We start from the raw sequence: 21,499 nt of genomic DNA, 5'->3' as shown, positions 1-21,499 counted from the left end.
CCTCAGTAGGTGATGTATTGGTATTCTAGGACCCAGTGTAATATTTATCCTTGCTTATTCACAGGTAGGGTTATTGTTGTTTGAGTCCTTGGTGTTATTACTGTTATGTTATGATGGGATTGCAGTATAGATTTTGAGTGTCTTTTTTTGTGGGGTTTTGTGTTAGTTCACAATGTGCCTGGCAGTGGATGGTGTTTGTGCTGCTGTTACTGTGAGGTGACACCAGAATTTGAAAATATCTTTTAGTATGATGAGCTGTAAGAGAAACATTCAAGCTCCATTGTTTAGGGGAATTTCAGTGGATGTACAGAGTTACAGAACTGGAGGTGCAGGATTTATATTGACATTCTGTCCCTTCCTATATATTCCAGACTTCACTTTCATAGCCATATAGAATTAGTTGAATGAGGCTATCAAATAATTTTATAGTGTGAAACTGGCCAGCTTTTTAAAATTATGCAGAAGACCCTTTGGACTTTATTAACACTTTTTTTATAACCAATTTTAAAGCATTTCTTCATCACACCCACCTATAGAGGTGGGTGTGATGAAGAAATGTCATTTTGGCTTCCCCCCCCAAATTCTTCTGTTTAGAGATGCCAGTGATTTTCTGTGACCTTAAACATTAGTACAAGAAGGATTAAGGGGGAGGGGGGGGGGCTGGAGAGGCACACAAATGCATTGGCCCCCGGGCACCGGAGACCCTTGGTGCACCACTGGGTGCGAGCCATATGGGGCCGCAAGCGGTGGCAAAGAGGAGTGGAGATTTGGCGGGCTGCGAGCAGTGCCCAACCTGCTCACGACCCAGAAAACCGCACAGTCAGCGGGCGTGATCGAGAATGAGGTAGGAATCGGGGCCAAGACCGGGGGGGTGGCGGCGCAACGGGGGGGGGGGCGCAAGGGAGAAGGCTCGCCTAGGGCTGCAAATCCCCTTGCACCGGCCCTGAATAGGGATTGTGGTCGCATGTGGATTGGTGCCATGAGTGTCGCACCATGCTTCGAATACCCTCCAGATGCGAACGTAGGTGAGGGATGTGGAAAACTTGTGAGCTCGGAGGAGTGTATCAATCACAGGCTCCGAGTAACCTCTTTTCTTCAGTCTAGCCCTCTCAAGGGCCAGACCGTAAGAGAGAATTGAGCTGGATCCTCGTGGAGGATGGGACCTTGACGTAGAAGGTTTCGGAGAGGAGGCAGGGGGAGAGGCTCCCCTGCCAGTAGTCTTCTCATGTCTGCGTACCAGGGTCTTCTTGGCCAGTCTGGTGCCACTAGAAGAACTAGGCCCCGGTGTTTCTGAATCTTGTGGATGATGGCGCCCAGCAGAGGCCATGGAGGAAAGGCTTATAGCAGAGTCCCTGGAGGCCATGGCTGAACTAGGGCATCGATTCCGTGTGAGAACGGGTCGCGCTTGCGGCTGAAGTATCTGGGTACCTGAGCATTGGACTTGTCCGCCAGTAAATCCATGTCCGGAATCCCCCAGTGATCCACAATCATCTGGAAGGCTGTGGGTGACAGCTGCCACTCTCCCGGATTTAGGCTTTCTCTGCTGAGGAAGTCTGCTGTGGTATTGTCCTTCCCGGCAATATAGGACGGCGGAGATGTCCTGCAGATTCGCCTCTGCCCAAGCCATCAGTGGGGCAATCTCCAGAGATACTTGACTGCTTCTGGTTCCGCCCTGACGGTTGATGTATGCCACTGTGGTGGCGTTGTCGTACATCACTCTGACTGCTCTGTTCTTCAGTCTGTGAGCAAATCGAAGGCATGCCAATCGGACTGCCCGGGCCTCTAGACGGTTGATGTTCCACGCTGACTCTTCTCTGTTCCACCGCCCTTGTGCGGTGAGTCCTTCGCAGTGTGCTCCCCAGCCGCTCAGGCTGGCATCTGTGGTGAGCAAAGTCCACATGGGTGAAGACATCTTCGACCCCCTGCTCATGTGGTTGGACTGCAACCACCACCGCAACTGGGTCCGCACTCTGGCTGGCAGATGCAGGTGCGTGGAATAGTTCCGTAGACGGGGGCTCCAGCGAGAGAGCAGGGAGTGTTGTAGAGGTCTCATATGGGCCCTCGCCCAAGGCACCACTTCCAGGGTGGATGCCATGAGACCAAGAACCTGCAGATAATCCCAGGCTACAGGCCGACTGGCTCCCATCAAATACTGGATACGCTGCTGAAGTTTCAACCTTCTCTTGGTAGTGAGACTGACTGTGTCCGCTCGGATGTCGAACTGTACTCCCAGGTATTCCAGAGACTGGGAAGGCTGTAGTCAGCTCTTGCTGAGGTTGATCACCCAGCCCAAGCTTTCCAGAAGGGCGATTACTCTGTCGGTCGTCCGAAGGCTCTCCTCTCGAGATTTCGCCCGGATCAGCCAGTCGTCTAGGTAGGGATGGACCAGAATTCCTTCCCTCCTGAGTGCTGCTGCTACCACTACGACCACCTTGGTGAATGTCCGTGGTGACGTGGCCAACCCGAAGGGCAGAGCCCGGAATTGGAAGTGGCGTCCCAGAACCTTGAAGCGTAGGTAGCGCTGATGATCCGGATGGATCGGGATATGCAGGTATGCCTCTGACTGGTCTAACGCCGTGAGGAATTCCCCTTGCTGTACTGCAGCCTTGACGGAGCGCAGAGTCTCCATACGAAACCTCGGTACCCGCAAGTATCGATTGACTGACTTGAGGTCCAGCACAGGCCGAAAGGTGCCCCCTTTCTTGGGTACCATGAAATAAATGGAATAGTGTCCAGAATTCACTTCCCAGGCAGGTACTGGGATGATGGCTTTCAAGGACAGGAGCCTCGCCAGGGTAGCTTCCAATGCTGCCTTCTTGTGTATGGGACAGGAGGATTCCACAAACTTGTCCGGAGGGAGATGATGAAAGTCCAGATAATATCCCTCCCGGATAACGGCAAGGATCCACTGGTCCGACGTAATCTCGACCGATCTGGGGTAGAAGAGGATTAACCTGCCCCCTATGGCTCCGTTCCCCAAATGAATCGGCGGATTCTCATTGGGAGGCGCGGCCGGGACCCAAGCTCGGGCCCGCTCCCCTCTTGCGCTGCTTGGTCCGAAAGGACTGATTCCTGGCCTAAGGGCGCGGTGCCTGGTAGCGACCCCTGTAAGGAACAAAGCGCTGGGAACTCCTGCTCCTGGAGGGCCTTGGAAAGGCGCGTTGGCCCCTTCTGAACCAATCTTCCGGTAGTCTGGGCACTGGTGAGGCACCCCATGTACTGGCCAGTTTATCAAGGTCGCTGCCAAATAGGAAAGAGCCCTTAAAGGGCAATCTGGTGAGGCGTGTCTTGGAAGGCGCATCAGCGGACCATCTCCGGATCCAGAGCTGCCTCCTGGCAGCTACTGAGGATGAAATCCCCTTAGCTGTTGTCCGTACCAGGTCAGATGCAGCATCTGTGAGGAATGAAAGAACTGACTCCATGTCTGCCGCTGGAGCGTTGTTTCTAACCTGTGACTTCAACTGGAATGGTAGTGCGCTTGACCACAGCGCTAATCAAGGCGTCCACCTGAGGGCACGCCAGCAGATCCTGAATAGCCGGTGCCAAGGGATACTTGCTCATCAGAGCCCGGCCCCCTTTGAAAGAAGCCGCTGGTGCCGCCCATTCTAAATCTACCAGTTGTTGGGCCGCTTGTAAGAATGGAAAATGGCGGGCTGTAGGACGAAGACCTTCCAGCAGGGGGTTCTGCGTGGAGGGCACCGAAGCGCTGGGACCCGTAATATCCAATTCTGCCAGACACTGAGACACCAGGTCAGAGAGATCCTCTTTAGGGAAGAACCGCCTCATGGTTCTATATGGCTCAATCCCAGGGGGAAGGTCCCCCTCGTCCGGAAGTTCGGACTCATCCGGTGATACCTCCTGGTCCAACTGCTCCGGACTGTCCAGTGGCGGGAGGTCCCGCTCGCGATAAGGGCGTGAGGGTCCAGGAACAGGATCCGCAGGAGCCACCGCCGCAGCAGCCGCTGCAGTCACAGCCACCGCAGGAACCACAGGAACAGCAGGAACCACAGGGCCTGGATGGGAAGCCGTTTGCATCTGTACGAAGGCATGAATCCCCTTAAAGAGATCCACCCAGGAAATTGAAGCAGCCTCTAATCGCCGGGGTACAAGATCCCCCGGGATTCCTGATTGGTCGAGACTGCCCCCTAAATCCGGGGTAGCCCCTGGGGAACTGTCAACAAATCGTGGCTTAGACCGGTCCTGACCTAAGGGTCCCACGGCCTCCTCACATTGGGCACATAGGGAGTTTGGCTCTTCACTGCGCGTGGCCCTCAGCTGGCATGCAGGGCAGAGGCCAAGGGCTTTAATGCCTGAAGCAGGCGGCGCCGTCGCTGAAGATGCTGCTGCGTTCTGATCCATTGAAAAATATGCGCCGAATGCGTAATACAACAGGCGCACAATAATACCAATATGCGGCAGCAATAGGCGCTTAATACAACAGGCGCACAATAATAATAATATGCGGCAGCAATAGGCGCGTAATACAATAGGCGCACAATAATAATAATATGCAGCAGCAATATGCGCAATATGTTCTCAGCAATAGGCGGCCAAGAAGACCGCCCAAGTGTATGCAATATGCACTCAGCAATATGCCATAAGCAATACACGCACTATGGCTCTTCAATAGGCTTTCCGCAATATGCAGTTAGTAATATACGCTCAATAGCATTCAATAAGCGCTCAGCAGTATGCGGTTGAGCAATACACTCTTAATAGCATTCAATAGGCTTTCAGCAATATGCAGTTAGCAATATATGCTCAATAGCATTCAATAGGCGTTCAGTAATATGCGGTTAGCAATATACTCGCAATAGCATTCAATAGGCTTTCAGCACTATGTGGTTAGTAATATACGCTCAATAGCATTCAATAGGCTTCCAGTAATATGCGGTAGCAATATACTCGCAATAGCATTCAATAGGCTCTCAGCACTATGTGGTTAGCAATATACGCTCAATAGCATTCAATAGGCTTTCAGCAATATGCGGTAGCAATATACGCTCAATAGCATTCAATATGCTCTCAGCAACAGGCGGTGTAGCAATACCTTTCAGTAACCGGCTGTTAGCAATACACGCTCAGTGTAAATGCTCACAACAAGAAGGCCATATACGCACAAGGAGGAATAAACCTGCGCCGATTACCGGCGCCCTACCTGAACGAGGCCCACAAAATGGCGCCCTCCTTGGCGTGCCACGCCGCCGATCCTCTGTTCCTTCGGAGACCCGCAAAACGAGATGTACACCTCACCTTAATCTCGGCGCCCCTCGGTTGGAACCCAGGCGGTCTCCGGCTGCGGGGAGAGCGGGCAACTACCTTCACCACCGCGTTTGAGGATATGCACCCGCTGCCTCGTCCACGACGGGACCGAGGCGCCTCGTAAGCCTCACCCGAACCTCGCCCGGGGGCGGTGTCCCTGCCGCGATTCGGCCGGACCGAGGACTTCACCTCCAGGGTGATCACGGGAATCACCCCGGGCAGCTCAACTGGGGGAGTGACCTCCGGGTATCACCGCAGGAGCGCGGGGCTCGATATCTTCACAGAAAGTAGAAAGTAGAATCTAGAATTATAAGAAAAGAGAAAAAGATTAAAGTAGTCTTGGAAAGCACGCTCGACTAGTGTGCAGGCACTCCAAACTGCTTTGGAGACGGAAATTACTGAGTTGCTACGCTTCCTGTGGGGATATATATACCCCCGTGCTGACGTCAGATCCATCTCCAACTGCTAGCAGGCGGATACTATCCCATTCGTTCTGAGTCCATCTGGCTACACGCCAGGAAAAGGCATGTTTTTAAGGGTCCCTTTCAGTACCAGTTAACAAATGGGGTAAATATCTATACCTTAACAGAGCTGCTTTGTCATACGTGCAGGATATGAGTGCCATATTTACACTTGTCTGTAGCAAATGACCATCACACATGGGCTGCCTGTTTCAGTGGTCCCCAGTCCCGTCCTGAAGACACACCTACCTAGTCAAGTTTTTACTGGGGAGACTCAGCTCTGGGGTCAAGGGAAAGGGAACGTTCTGGGCTAAGGATTGGGGATGGAGGAGAGAGTCTGGAGTTATTTCTGGAGGAGGGAAAGAGAATGTGCAACAGAGAATTTGGTGAAGAAGTGGAAGTGAGAAAGTTAATATGTGCACCTCCTTCCCCCAAAATGCACACAATCACAGAGTAACCACAAATCAAAAGTTCCCAGATATGGCATTTTCAGAGAGGTGACTGGGTAGGAAAAGGGTTTTGAGGAATGGTATGCTGTTTCATACTACATACAAGCACAGGGCACTAGAAACACATAAGAACATAAGAAAATGCCATACTGGGTCAGACCAAGGGTCCATCAAGCCCAGCATCCTGTTTCCAACAGTGACCAATCCAGGCCATAAGAACCTGGCAAGTACACAAAAACTAAGTCTATTCTATGTTACCATTGCTATTGGCAGTGGCTATTCTGTAACTGAACTTGATAGCAGGTAATGGACTTCTCCTCCAAGAACTTATCCAATCCTTTTTTAAACACAGCTATACAAAACTGCATTACCACATCCTCTGGCAACAAATTCCAGAGTTTAATTGTGCGTTGAGTAAAAAAGAACTTTCTCTGATTAGTTTTAAATGTGCCCCTTGCTAACTTCTACTATCCCCTTGCTAACTCTTCTACTATCCGAAAGAGTAAATAACCGATTCACATCTACCCGTTCTAGACCTCTCATGATTTTAAACATCTCTATCATATCCCCCCTCAGCCGTCTCTTCTCGAAGCTGAAAAGCCCTAACCTCTTTAGTCTTTCCTCATTGAGGAGCTGTTCCATTCCCCTTATCATTTTGGTAGCCCTTCTCTGTACCTTCTCCATCGAAATTATATCTTTTTTGAGATGCGACGACCAGAATTGTACACAGTATTCAAGGTGCGGTCTCACCATGGAGCGATACAAAGGCATTATGACATTTTCCGTTTTATTCAACATTCCCTTTCTAATAATTCCCAACATTCTGTTTGCTTTTTTGACTGCTGCAGCACACTGAACCGACGATTTCAATGTGTTATCCACTATGACGCCTAGATCTCTTTCTTGGGTTGTAGCACCTAATATGGAACCCAACATTGTGTAATTATAGCATGGGTTATTTTTCCCTATATGCATCACCTTGCACTTATCCACATTAAATTTTATCTGCCATTTGGATGCCCAATTTTCCAGTCTCACAAGGTCATCCTGCAATTTATCACAATCTGCTTGTGATTTAACTACTCTGAACAATTTTGTATCATCTGCAAATTTGATTATCTCACTCGTATTTCTTTCCAGATCATTTAGACATATATTGAAAAGTAAGGGTCCCAATACAGATTCCTGAGGCACTCCACTGTCCACTCCCTTCCACTGAGAAAATTGTCCATTTAATTCTACTCTCTGTTTCCTGTCTTTTAGCCAGTTTGCAATCCACGAAAGGACATCGCCACTATCCCATGACTTTTTACTTTTCCTAGAAGCCTCTCATGAGGAACTTTGTCAAACGCCTTCTGAAAATCCAAGTATAGTACATCTACCTTTTCACCTTTATCCACATGTTTATTAACTCCTTCAAAAAAGTGAAGCAGATTTGTGAGGCAAGACTTGCCTTGGGTAAAGCCATGCTGATTTTGTTCCATTAAACCATGTCTTTCTATATGTTCTGTGATTTTGATGTTTAGAACACTTTCCACTATTTTTCCTGGCACTGAAGTCAGGCTAAACGGTCTGTAGTTTCCCGGATCGCCCCTGGAGCCCTTTTTAAATATTGGGGTTACATTTGCTATCCTCCAGTCTTCAGGTACAATGGATGATTTTAATGATAGGCTACACATTTTTACTAATAGATCTGAAATTTCATTTTTTTGAGTTCCTTCAGAACTCTGGGGTGTATACCATCCGGTCCAGGTGATTTACTACTCTTCAGTTTGTCAATCAGGCCTACCACATCTTCTAGGTTCACCGTGATTTGATTCAGTCCATCTGAATCATTACCCATGAAAACCTTCTCCATTACGGGTACCTCCCCAACATCCTCTTCAGTAAACACCGAAGCAAAGAAATCATTTAATCTTTCTGCGATGGCCTTATCTTCTCTCTAAGTGCCCCTTTAACCCCTCGATCATCTAAGGGTCCAATTGACTCCCTCACAGGCTTTCTGCTTTGGATATATTTTAAAAAGTTTTTACTGTGAGTTTTTGCCTCTACAGCCAACTTCTTTTCAAATTCTCTCTTAGCCTGTCTTATCAATGTCTTACATTTAACTTGCCAACATTTATGCTTTATCCTATTTTCTTCTGTTGGATCCTTCTTCCAATTTTTGAATGAAGATCTTTTGGCTAAAATAGCTTCTTTCACCTCCCCTTTTAACCATGCCGGAAATCATTTTGCCCTCTTTCCACCTTTCTTAATGTGTGGAATACATGTAGAATGTGCTTCTAGAATGGTTTTTTGTTTTTTTTAACAATGACCACGTCTCTTGGACATTTTTTACTTTTGTAGCTGCTCCTTTCAGTTTTTTTCTAACAATTTTTCTTATTTTATCAAAGTTTCCCTTTTGAAAGTTTAGCACGAGAGCCTTGGATTTGCACACTGTTCCTCTTCCAGTCATTAAATCAAATTTGATCATATTATGATCACTATTGCCAAGCGGCCCCACCACCTTTACCTCTCTCACCAAGTCCTGTGCTCCACTGAGAATTAGATCTAAAATTGTTCCCTCTCTCGTCTGTTCCTGAACCAATTGCTCCATAAAGCTATCATTTATTCCATCCAGGAACGTTATCTCTCTAGCGTGTCCTGATGATACACTTACCCAACCAATATTGGGGTAATTGAAGTCTCCCATTATTACTGCACCACCAATTTGGTTAGCTTCCCTAATTTCTCTTAGCATTTCACTGTCCTTCTCACCATCTTGACCAGGTGGGCGGTAGTATACCCCTATCACTACAGTCTTCCCCGACACACAAGGGATTTCTACCCATAAAGATTCAATTTTGTATTTAGTCTCATGGAGGATGTTTATCCTGTTGGACTCTATGCCATCCCGGACATAAAGCGCCACACCTCCTCCCCGGGTGCTCCTCTCTGTTATTGTGATATAATTTGTACCCCGGTATAGCACTGTCCATTTGGTTATCCTCTTTCCACCATGTCTCTGAGATGCTAATTAAGTCTGTCATTATTCACTGCTATACATTCTAATTCTCCCATCTTACTTCTTAGACTTCTGGCATTAGCATACAAACATTTCAAAGTTTGTTTTTTGTTTGTATTTTCATTCTGCTTTTTAATTGATAGGGATAAATTAGAATTTTCTAGCTCAGGTGAGTTTTTAGTTACAGGCACTTGGACTACTTTTCTAATTATTGGAACCTCACTGTTGGGATGCCCTAATTCTAATGCATCATTAGTATCCTTTGAAGATACCTCTCTCTGAACCATGTGCTGCTGAGCGACTGTCGGCTTTCCCCTTTGTTCTAGTTTAAAAGCTGCTCTATCTCCTTTTTAAAGGTTAGCGCCAGCAGTCTGGTTACACTCTGGTTAAGGTGGAGCCCATCCCTTCGGAAGAGACTCCCCCTTCCCCAAAAGGTTCCCCAGTTCCTAACAAAACTGAATCCCTCTTCCTTACACCATCGTCTCATCCACGCATTGAGACTCCGGAGCTCTGCCTGCCTCTGGTGACCTGCACGTGGAACAGGGAGCATTTCAGAGAATGCTACCCTGGAGGTTCTGGATTTAAGCTTTCTACCTAAGAGCCTAAATTTGGCTTCCAGAACCTCCCTCCCACATTTTCCTATGTCGTTGGTGCCCACGTGTACCATGACAGCCGGCTCCTCCCCAGCACTGTCTAAAATCCTGTCTAGGTGACGCGTGAGGTCCGCCACCTTCGAGGTAGGCATGTTACCAGGCGATCCTCACGCCCACCAGCCACCCAGCTATCTACATTCCTAATAATCGAATCACCAACTATGACGGCCGACCTAACCCTTCCCTCCTGGGCAGTAGGCCTTCGGGAGATATCCTCGGTGTGAAAGGACAATGCATCACCTGGAGAGCAGGTCCTTGCTACAGGATCCTTTCCTGCTGCACCTAGTTGATGCTCTCCCATCATGAGACCTTCTTCCTACAAGGCAGCACCAGGGCTGCCAGTCTGAAGTTGGGACTTGACTACTATATCCCTGAAAGTCTCATCTATATACCTCTCTGCCTCAGCTCCTCCAGGTCTGCCACTCTAGCTTCCAGAGATCGGACTCGTTCTCTGAGAGCCAGGAGCTCTTTGCAGTATAATCTGAAGTGGGGTAAGTGCAGGGCTGGTATTAACATTTTGCTACCCAAATTTTCTGTCTTTTTTTTTTTTTAACACAAAATTTTTGTTGTTTTCCCCATTAACACGCAATAGAAACTCAGTCTCATACTCTGTCTCAGGCCCCCTTTTACCACCGAAAAAAAAGTTCTGCTCCCTCTGGCAATCCAAACTGTCAAAATTGACTCACCCCCTAAACCTATTTACTCCATCCACAGGTCCAAAATTTCTAAATTGTTCAGGAATGAGTTCCAAGTATTCCTGCCCCTCCTATCAGTACATAAAATTGGTGCTGGTTGTGCCCTGTAGCCAACACCAATTTGTTGTATAGAAAAAACATGCACTGCTGTGGATCCACTCAGAAGACTCTGCAAAAAAAAGACAATTGGAACCCATATGCTATTAGACTATTGTAACACGAGTTAAGTGTAGGTTTGGCTATTAAACAGCCTTGAGTAAACTGAACAACAACAATACAGTAGAATTTCCATACCACAAGAGTACTAACTTTAAGCACTCAGGTACAACCCAATATATGGCAAATGTTATACTAGGCCCTAAAATACCTCCTATTAGGAAAGCAGAACAAACCAGTCAGTTCTAAATTCCTACATAAAAAGTATATTCTAGAAGAATATTTCGTACAAAACAAAGACAGACCCTCATCAAATACAGTATAGAGAGATCATAAAATATAAATAGAAATGTATAGATAGAAACTAAATTAGAAACTGCAATAGCCTAAATTCTATCGGGCGGATTTTAAAAGCCCTGCTTGCGTAAATCCGCCCGGATTTACGCGAGCAGGGCCTTGCACGCCGGCGCGCCTATTTTCCATAGGCGGCCGGCGCGCGCAGAACCCCGGGACGCGCGTAGGTCCCGGGGTTTTCGGAAGGGGGCAGGTCGGGGGCGGGGCTGAACGACGCGGCGGTTTGGGGGCGGGGCGCGGCGTTTCGGTGGCATTTCGGGGGCGTGGTTTCGGGCCAGGGCATTCCAGGGGCGTGGCCGCGCCCTCCGGAACCGCCCCCGAGGCCGCTCCGAGTTCGGAGCGGCCTCGGAGGGAACGGAGACAGGCTGCACGGCTCGGCGCGCGCCGGCTGCCCAAAATTGGCAGCCTTGCGCGCGCCGATCCAGGATTTTAGAAGATACGCGCGTATCTTATAAAATCCAGCGTACTTTTGTTTGCGCCTGCTGCGCAAACAATAGTACGCGAACGCACTTTTTTTAAAAATCTACCCCTATATGCAGTGAAACAGAATCATCAGTCCTCATAAATCAAACAATAAAATCAATAAATATAAATTGCTCATAAGCCAAATTAATAAGAATATTGCCAAACAGATGACAAATATAATAACATCCAATAATTTAAAACTCATAATATTTTTTAAACATTTCCAAACAGCAATAAAATATTTCAAACACTCAATAATTATAACAAGAATGAAAAAATCGCCTGCTTACCATATCTGAAATTTTTTATTTCCAGTCATCCTGAGCTTGTCATGAATTAGTGAGATGGTAGGATGGTATAAATTCCTCACTCCCCAAGGTAGGCTCCCATTCACACACACACCCTCCCCCCCCCCCAGGTAGGCTCCCATTCACATACACACACATCCTCCCTAGGCAGGCTCCATTCAAACACACACATCCACCCCCCCACCCAGGAAGGCACCCAATTCACACACATACACATCCCCCTCAGGCAGGCTCCCATTCACACACACATATCCTCATCAAGGCAAGTGTCCATTCACACACACACACACATTCCCCCTAGGCGAGTATCCATTCACACACCCATCCCCCCAGGCAGGTCTCCATTCAAAGACACCCACCCAGGCTGGTGCCCATTCACACACACACACACATCTTCCCCCAGGCAGGGGCCCATTCACCCACACACACACATTCCTCCCAGGCAGTTGCCTGTTCACACAAACACATATATGCCAGGCAGGCTTCCATACATACATACACCCATCCCCCCAGGTAGGCTCCCATTCACATACACACACACACCCATTCCCCCAGACAGGCTTCCATTCACACACATCCCTGTCCGCCCTAGGCAGGCTTCCATTCACACACACATAGCCCCAAGCAGGATCCTATTTATACATATGCACAGCCTTCCCCCTCCAGGCAGGCTCATATTCACGCATACACACGTACACCTATCCCCACTAGGCAGGCTCCAATTGATACTGTTGGAAACATGGACCCTTGGACAAAGGTGAAGTTGGTGCAATATGCAGAGTGGAATTCTACAGGTCCCCACCATAATCGGATGAGGCAGAGGCCCAGCTGGAGCTTCTCCTTTACCAGCACACATTCCACTTGGGTTGAGCCTTTGGGTGCCAGGGCCAGCAGGTCTTAGGTGGAGGCTTCTGCTGATGATTGGATGGTCCGAGAGACAGGCAGTCAGTGGCATTCTGGAAGGTCTGAGAAGCAGGCAGTGGTCAGTAGCAGATATTCATCCAAAGGGCAAGGTGGGATGAATAGGCTCAGTACGTGCAGGGGGTGGAAGGGGCAGCTTTTCGGGGGTTACGCACGTAACCCTTTGAAAATCTGCCCCATTGCTTATAATGATACTAGAAGTTAAGAGGATCCAAACAAAGAAGTTAAGAGGGCATCCCAACAAAGAGGTTCCAATAAAAGCAAACGTAGTCCATGTGCCTATATGTAAAAAAATCACTGAAGCTAATGATTTCCCGAATTATCCCTAACAACTGAAAAGCAGGTTGTTAATACAAACAAAAAACACACTTTGAAATGTCTGTATGCCAATGCCAGAAGTCTAAGAAGTAAGATGGGAGTGTATAGCAGCAAATGATAAGATTGACATAATTGGCATCACAGAGACTTGGTGGAAGGAGGATAACCAATGGGACAGTGCTATATCAGGGAACAAATTATATTGCAATGATAGGGAGGATCAACTTGGTGGGGGTGTGGCACTTTATGTCCAGGAGGGTATAAAGTCCAACAGGATAAAGATCATACAAGAGACTAAATGCTCAGTAGAATCTATATGGGTAGAAATCCCATGTGTGTTGGGTAAGAGTATAGTGATAGGAGTATACTACCGTCCACCTGGACAAAATGGTCAGACAGATAATGAAATGCTAAGAGAAATCAGGGAAGCAAACCAATTTGGCAGTGCAATAATAATGGGAGATTTCAATTACCCCACTATTGACTGGGTAAATGTAACATCAGGACTTGCTAGAGACATAAAGTTCCTGGATGTAATAAATGATTGCTTCATGGAGCAATTTGTTCAGGAACCAACAAGAGAGGGAGCTATTTTAGATTTAATTCTTAGTGGACCACAAGATTTGGTGAGAGAAGTAACGGTGGTGGGGCCACTTGGCAACAGTGATCATAACATGATCAAATTTAAACTAATAACTGGAAGGGGGACAATAAGTAAATCTGCAGCTCTAACACTAAATTTTAAAACGAGAAACTTTGATAAAATGAGAAAAATAGAAAAAAACTGAAAGGTGCAGCTGCAAAGGTTAAAAGTGTTCAACAGGCATGGACATTGTTTAAAAGTACAATCCTAGAGGCGCAGTCCATATGTATTCCGCACATTAAGAAAGGTGGAAGGAAGGCAAAACGATTACCGTCATGGTTAAAAGGTGAGGTGAAAGAGGCTATTTTAGCCAAAAAAACATCCTTCAAAAATTGGAAGAAGGATCCATCTGAAGAAAATAGGATAAAACATAAGCATTGTCAAGCTAAATGTAAAACATTGATAAGACAGGCGAAGAGAGAATTTGAAATGAAATTGGCCATAGAGGCAAAAACTCATAATAAAAACTTTTTAAAATATATCCAAAGCAAGAAACCTGTGAGGGAGTCGGTTGGACCATTAGATGACAGAGGGGTTAAAGGGGCTCTTAGGGAAGATAAGGCCATTGCAGAAAGACTAAATGAATTCTTTGCCTCCGTGTTTACCAATGAGGATGTTGGGGAGATACCAGTTCCGGAGATGGTTTTCAGGGGTGATGAGTCAGACGAACTGAACGAAATCACTGTGAACCTGGAAGATGTAGTAGGCCAGATTGACAAACTAAAGAGTAGCAAATCACCTGGACTGGATGGTATGCATCCTAGGGTTCTGAAGGAACTCAAAAATGAAATTTCTGATCTATTAGTTAAAATTTGTAACCTATCATTAAAATCATCCATTGTACCTGAAGCCTGGAGGGTGGCCAATGTAACCCCAATATTTAAAAAAAGTCTCCAGGGGCGATCCGGGTAACTACAGACCAGTGAGCCTGACTTCAGTGCCGGGAAAAATAGTGGAAACTATTCTCAAGAACAAAATTGTAAAGCATATAGAAAGACATGATTTAATGGAACATAGTCAACATGGATTTACCCAAGGGAAGTCTTGCCTAACAAATCTTCATTTTTTTGAAGGGGTTAATAAACATGTGGATAAAGGTGAACCGGTAGATGTAATGTATTTGGATTTTCAGAAGGCGTTTGACAAAGTCCCTCATGAGAGGCTTCTACGAAAACTAAAAAGTCATGGGATAGGAGGCGATGTCCTTTCATGGATTACAAGTTGGTTAAAAGACAGGAAACAGAGAGTAGGATTAAATGGTCAATTTTCTCAGTGGAAAAGGGTAAACAGTGGAGTGCCTCAGGGATCTGTACTTGGACTGGTGCTTTTCAATATATATATAAATGATCTGGAAAGGAATACGATGAGTGAGGTTATCAAATTTGCAGATGATACAAAATTATTCAGAGTAGTTAAATCACAAGCAGACCGTGATACATTGCAGGAGGACCTTGCAAGACTTGAAGATTGGGCATCCAAATGGCAGATGAAATTTAATGTGGACAAGTGCAAGCTGTTGCATATAGGGAAAAATAACCGTTGCTGTAGTTACACGATGTTAGGTTCCATATTAGGAGCTACCACCCAGGAAAAAGATCTAGGCATAATAGTGGATAATACTTTAAAATCGTCAGCTCAGTGTGCTGCAGCAGTCAAAAAAGCAAATAGAATGTTAGGAATTATTAGGAAGGGAATGGTTAATAGAACGGAATATGTCATAATGCCTCTATATCGCTCCATGGTGAGACCACACCTTGAATACTGTGTTCAATTCTGGTCGCTGCATCTCAAAAAAGATATAGTTGCGATGGAGAAGGTACAGAGAAGGGCAACCAAAATGATAAATGGGATGGAACAGCTTCCCTATGAGGAAAAGCTGAAGAGGTTAGGGCTGTTCAGCTTGGAGAAGAGACGGCTGAGGGGGGATATGATAGAGGTCTTTAAGATCATGAGAGGTCTTGAACGAGTAGATGTGACTCGGTTATTTTCACTTTCGAATAATAGAAGGACTAGGGGGCCTTCCATGAAGTTAGCAAGTAGCACATTTAAGACTAATCGGAGAAAATTCTTTTTCACTCAACGCACAATAAAGCTCTGGAATTTGTTGCCAGAGGATGTGGTTCGTGCAGTTAGTGTAGCTGGGTTCAAAAAAGTTTGGATAAGTTCTTGGAGGAGAAGTCCATTAATGGCTATTAATCAATTTTACTTAGGGAATAGCCACTGCTATTAATTGCATCAGTAGCATGGGATCTTCTTAGTGTTTGGGTAATTGCCAGGTTCTTGTGGCCTGGTTTTGGCCACTGTTGTAAACAGGATGCTGGGCTTGATGGACCCTTGGTCTGACCCAGCATGGCAATTTCTTATGTTCTTATGTGCTCCCAAAGTATGTGTTGACCAAAAATATGAACGTTATTCTTGTAAACCATTGTGATCTTCATTTGGAACGATGGTATATAAAATAACTAAATAAAATAAAATATTCGTGCTGCAGCATTTTGTAATTTTGTAGTGGTTTTAAGTGGCTTTCTGGAAAACCTAGTAGTAAGGAGTTACAGTAGTCAAAGTTTGAGAAGATTAGAGTTTGCAGTACAGGATGGAAGTCCCCTAAAGTTAATAGTGGTTTCAACCGTTATAGTATACGCAACTTGGGGAAACCTGTCTTAATTAATTTACTGATCTGCATTTTCATTGTGAGGATCTCATCTAGCTGTACACCTAAATCCCATACTTGATTTTAGGGATTAATTTGAAAATTACCCAGGTCTAGGGCAGGTGGTTAACTATAGATGAGTTTCTACTCAGCCAAATGATTTCAGTCTTTGTAGAGTTTAATGTTAATTTAAGTTGCAAAAGTTCTTGTTGTATTGCTTTCATATAGGTAGAGAGTAACAAAGCTGTATTTTCAAATGATCTGGAGAGTGGGATGTAAAACTATGTCATCAGCATACAAGAAGAAACATATTCCTAGATTCATCAGTAATTTATACAGTGGGAGCATGTAGATATTGAACAGTGTTACTGAGAGGGCTGAGCCTTGAGGGACAACTGTTTCAAACTGGAAAGTATCAGATATATTGTTGCCTAGTTTGACTTGGAATGTTCTGTTAGAAATGAAGAGAACCATATAAGAACCCTGCCATCAATCCCAGTGTTTTTCATCTGATGGCATAACAGGTTATGGTCCACAGTGTTGAAGGCAGCTATTAAGTCAGTGAGCATAAGACAATAAGATTTATCTGCGTCAAGTGCTCGTAAAACCAAGTCCATTAATAAGAGGAGTAATGTCTCGGTTGACTGATGTTTCCTAAATCCAAATTGATTTGCAAATAGAATATTTTGATCTGCCATGTGATATACAAGCTGGGATAACACTGCTTTCTCAAAAACATTTGCGAGAAGACAAGTTGGATATTGGACGATAGTTGTCCCAATCGTCAGTTCTACTGTTCTTATTTTTTAGGATCTGCTTTATCACAGCTTGTTTTAACTCATTTCCTTCTGAGAGAGACAGGTTAACTAATGTTGTGACTGAGTGATAACTATGTGTACTTGTTTCAAGGAACTGACTGGAATTGGATCATGTGGGTGAATGGTAAGTAATTTTAGTAATGATTTGGCTAATTTCCAGTTTCAATACTCTATCAAACATGGACCATTTAACTATGTCATTAGAATCTTTAGGTGCTTTTGTTGGAAAACAGATAGGGAATTGTGTTTTCAACTTATTGAATTTGTCTAAGAATGTGGTGGCATATTCATTGCAAGCGACCTTTTTGAAGTTACAGTTTTTGAGATGGAAGATGTCGGGTCTTTAATTACATTTTTAACAACCTCAAACAGCAGTTTAGAATTAAATATAACCCCATAAATCTGCTTAGCATAGTAATCTTTTTTTGCTTTATTGGTTAGTGTACGGTATTTTGTAAGGAAAGATTTATATTTTCCTAGGAATTCAGCAGATAGGCATTTCCGCCATTGTTTCTCTAATTTTCTAAGGTTCTGTTTAGTGTTTCTTAATTCATCATTGTACCATGGCTTATTTTGTTTGGAGTTATTCTTTTCTTTGATAATAGTTTTCATCTGGACAGGACTAAGGTTTTCAGCTATGTCATTGACAATTTTTTCCCAGGAATCAAAAGCCGATGTGAAATTGGTTTGATTTAGTTCATGGAGTTTATTTTCTATTGCTTCGGCAAGAACTTCCATCTCTATCTTTTTTCCTGAAGGTGAAAGTGTGCTTATTATCTATATTTTTATGGATTTGGTTGTTGATGGCAATTTCTGCCTTTATTTATTGGTGATCAGATCAGGGCAGTATTGTGTGCAACGTATTGATTAAGCTATTACTGGTATTTGCAAATATAAGATCTAGAGTGTGAACTGCTTTATGAATGGGTTTCAAGACAAATCATGACCATTCCAGGGCTTTCATTATTTCTAAAAACATTTCACAGGCTAAGGTTCTTGGTGTTTGTTTACCTGGAGGTTAAAGTCTCCTACAATTAATGCAGATTCTAATAATGGAAACACCTTGGTGAATAATTCAGTCAGCGGTGAGCAATCTTTTTATAAGTATTTCTGGAGCTCAGTAGACCAATCCTATGTTTAGTTGTGGCGACTTAAGAATTGCCACCTCATAGGGAGGATTAATCTCTACTTTATATGGTACAAGGTTAAGTTCTTTTTTACTAATTATTAATAAGCCTCCATTTTTTTTTTAGGGAGGAGGAATAGCCTAGTGGTTAGAACAGTGGACTATGAACCAGGAGACCAAGGTTCAAGTCCCGCTGTCGCTCCTTGTGACCTTGGGCAAGTCACTTTACCCTACATTGCCTCAGGTACAAAAACTTAGATTGTAAGCCCTCTGGGGATAGAGAAATACCTACGTGTGATATCTCAATTGAGATGAATGTCGGTATATAAAAATAATAAATAAATAAATTTTTATGTTTAGCTCTAGGAAAGTGAAATACATCATAGTTAGGGTAGTCAGTTTGGTTTATGAGAACATTATCTTTTAACCAAGTTTCAGTGATATGGAAAATGGTGGTTTTTAAGTCACCTAGGAGATCATTAATTAGAGGAATTTTTTTTGACAGAGACTGAGCATTTAGTTGAAGCAGAGTAAACAATAAGTAGGAAGAGGTAATTGAAGAGATTTTACTTTTCGTAGGGTGGACCAACATTGTATTCCTTCTATTCTTATTTCTCTGGATGCTCCTTAGATTTTGGTATGCTCGGCTTGTCTGTTTCCTTGAGGATGGTATGCAGCTGTGAAATCTAGCATGATGCCAAATTCCTTGCAAAGGAAGCACCAGTATTTTGTGGGAAACTGTACTCCTCTGTCTGATAATATGTGCTTGGGTAGTCCATGCAGATGGAAGACATGAAGAGTGAAGAGGCGTGCCAACTCGGGTGTGGATGGGAGGCCCGATAATGGAATGAAATAGGCCATTTTAAAGAAACAATGTATGATTACCCAGATCAGAGTAGTGCTATGGACAGGTGGGTCCAGGGTTCCCTGGGGGCTGGAAATGACTGTAACAGCCCCCAGGGTCGGCTATGCAGTGGTTTCTGCTGTGCACATATCGGGCACGAGTCAATGTAAGCTTTGACATCTTGCTTCACTTGAGGCCAACAGTAGTACCCTGAAGCAATTCGAGAGTACATGCCCATCCAGGATGATCTGGAACATGGGAGTCATGGGCCCATTTCAACACTTTTTCATGCAGACTGGAAGGTACGACCATCTTCCCTGGAGAGACGGTCATGGAGGTAGCCAGAAGTATCTTAGGGTCGATGATGTGCCTGGGAAGCTCTGGGATGTCCTCAGTCTGAAAGAAGCGTGAGAGAGCATCTGCCCATTGGCTCTTGAGCACGGTGCTGTACCATAGTTTGAAGTCAAAGCAGGCAAAAAACAAGGACCAGTGATCCTGTCTTGCATTTTATTGTTGAGATTGGCAAAGATGCTTAAGGTTTTTGTGATCTGTATATATTGATACATGGTGCTGAGCTCCCTCTGAGAGCCAACTTCACCACCAGGAGTTCTCAATCACCAATGTCATAGTTAAACTCCACAGGTGAAAACTTCCTTGAAAAGAAATAGCAAGGACAAAGTACTCCTTCCAGAGAATGTTGGCTTAAGACTGCCCCAATGCCTAGTATTGAGGCATCCACTTCCAAGATGAAGGGCTGCATAGGGTCAGAATGGTGCTGACAGGCCTTTCCAGAAAGGCGTCCTTCAGATTTTGGAATGCTTCTAAAGCTTCGGGAGCCAGCTCTCACCTTTGTGGGTGAGAGCAGTGAGAGGAGCTGCCACAGTAGAGTAGCTTGTGATAAAATGATAATATTTGGCAAATCCAGGAATCTCTGTAGTGCTCGGAGCCCCACAGGGTGGGACCAATTCGTGATTGCCTTTACTTTGTTGGGGTCCATATGAAATCCATCATGTGAGATGATGTATCCCAGAAAGGGGAGCTCTTCACACTCAAAAATACATTTTTCCAGCATGGCAAACAAATTGTTCTCTCGCAGGCATTGCAGGACTGTGCGCAAATCACAGCGGAGGGTGCGGAGGTCTTGAGAGAAAATTAAGATGTCATCTCAGTACATGACTACGCAAGTATAAAGTAGGATGTGAAAAATTTCATTGAACATTTTTTGGAAAACTGCTGGTGTATTACATAGGCCAAAGGACATGACTAGATACTCTTAGGGGTAGATTTTAAAAGGTTGCACGCGGGCGTACATGTACACGCACTACCCAGCACACGCACGTGTACACCTGATATTATAACTTGCACGTGCAAATTATAAAATCCAGGGTTGGCGCACGCAAGGGGGTGCACAATTGTGCACCTTGCGAGCGCCAAGCCGTGCTGCCTTCCCCCTAACCTGACCTTCACACCCCTTCCCCTAACCTTTCCTCCCCCTAGCCCTACTCTAACACTCCCCCCAAAATTTTTATTTAACCTTTTGCGCCTGCCAGCATGCGATCCCAAATGACGATAAGCTGCCTCTGGCCCCAGACTGCCCCTTTTGTAAAGCCCCGGGACTTACGCGTGTCCCAGGGCTTTACGCGCATTGCCAGGCCTTTTTAAAATAGGCCCGGCGCGTGTAACTCTCTTAAAATCCAGCCCTTAGCGTTTGTCCCAAGGATTAAAAACTGTTTTCCACTTGTCATCTGCCTTGATCCGTATCAGATTATATGCCCCTCTGAGATCTAGTTTGGTAAAAATGATCGTGCCTTAGAGGCGATTGAAGAGCTCTGATATCAACAATAAGGGATAGCGGTCTTTTTTGTGATTGCGTCAATACAAGGCCTGAGAGAGCTGTCCTTTTCTGTCCTGAAGAAGAACCCGGCTCCAGCTGGGGAGGAGGCAAGGCAAATGAAGCCATGTTCCAAGTTTTCCTTGATAAGTTCTGTCATGGCTCTAGTCTCAAGAAGAGACAAGAGATAAACCCTTCCCCGCAGTGGTGCGGAATCTGGGAGAAGTTAGATGTCACAATGATATAACCGGTGAGGCAGCAGTGTCTCAGCCTTTTGCTTATAGAAGCAGTCTGTGAAATCTGTGCAGTGCAGGGGAAGCCCCGGGAGAGCTGTTGCCAAGCTCAGGCGGTGAGGGTGTCTCACATGCTGCAGGCAGGAAATCCATACATGCTTGGCCCCAGCTGAAGATCTGTAGTGTACCCCAATTGAATTGTGGACAATGTTCTTGTAGCCAGAGTAAACCCAGCATGACGGAATAAATAGCATCGTTGATCACATGGAAAGTGAATTTTTTACGGTTGTGGAGACCTGTTCGCAATG

General features: G+C 45.2%; 1 protein-coding gene across 1 annotated transcript in view; it reads left to right on the top strand.

Annotated features, from left to right (window-relative positions):
* The window catches only part of LOC115091751 (metalloprotease TIKI1-like), a 158,796-nt gene that overhangs the window by 124,686 nt on the left and 12,611 nt on the right, over positions 1–21,499 (top strand). The window lies entirely within an intron of this gene.

Source organism: Rhinatrema bivittatum, chromosome 1 (assembly GCF_901001135.1).
Source record: "Rhinatrema bivittatum chromosome 1, aRhiBiv1.1, whole genome shotgun sequence".
Taxonomy (NCBI): domain Eukaryota; kingdom Metazoa; phylum Chordata; class Amphibia; order Gymnophiona; family Rhinatrematidae; genus Rhinatrema; species Rhinatrema bivittatum.
Note: the sequence above shows the minus strand (reverse complement) of the source record. Positions and strands in the feature narration are given on the sequence as shown.